The following is an 816-nucleotide window of genomic DNA, read 5'->3' on the forward strand; positions in this document are numbered from 1 at the left end:
AGGCTTCGCGCGCGCGTCTAAGGCCGCGTTTCTGCCGCTGCGCACCCAACCCGCACCCACGTTCGGGCCCTGGACGGGGCTTCCGCGCTGAGGCCGCCCTGGTCTCTGTTCCCCCGGCCAGGGATTCGCGAGAGGCGGCCCGTGGGCGAAGTCGTGGGCCCGGGTCACATCCTGGGGGACCCCCAGCGGGCAAGTGGTCCCGGGACCCGCCTCCCCGCCCCGCTCCCGCCGGCCTCACTCCTCCACCACGCCGGCCGCGCGTCTGCGAAACCAGAGGCAGCTCCGTGGGAGCCTCGCCCGGCCGTGAGGCCCGTGGACTCCGTGGACTCCGAGGCCCGCGTCCTCCGCCCTCCTGTGGCCCCGACCCGCCGGGAGCGCGTTCCCCGCCAGCGTCCGCGGCCGCCCACACCCACCGCAGCCCCGGGCGGCGGAGCGGTCGCGACTGGGACGCGGGCCGGGGCTCTTCCCCGGCGGGGCATTCGGAGCGCGCGGGCGGGTCCTCGAATCTGCATTGTTTCCGTTAATAAAATATGTTCTCGTATTTTTTCCTGATTTCGCATGAAAACCTTTGCCTAACTAAACTCCCATCCAAGCGGGATTTATTTCGTCCCCGGGGAGATAAATCAGCGGACGAATTTACAGCCCAGGAGGCACCTGCCGCGCTAATGGGCCCTTCATGGAGTGCGCGGCCGGCGGGGGCGCGCGGGCGGGGGGGGCGCTGGCCAATGGCCGGACCGCAGGGTCCGCGGCCAATCAGCGCGCGCGCCGCGCCCCGGGGGCCCCCGTTATCAGCGCGTCCGTCCCGCGCGGCGCCGC

Source organism: Piliocolobus tephrosceles, chromosome 9 (genome assembly GCF_002776525.5).
Source record: "Piliocolobus tephrosceles isolate RC106 chromosome 9, ASM277652v3, whole genome shotgun sequence".
Lineage (NCBI taxonomy): Eukaryota > Metazoa > Chordata > Mammalia > Primates > Cercopithecidae > Piliocolobus > Piliocolobus tephrosceles.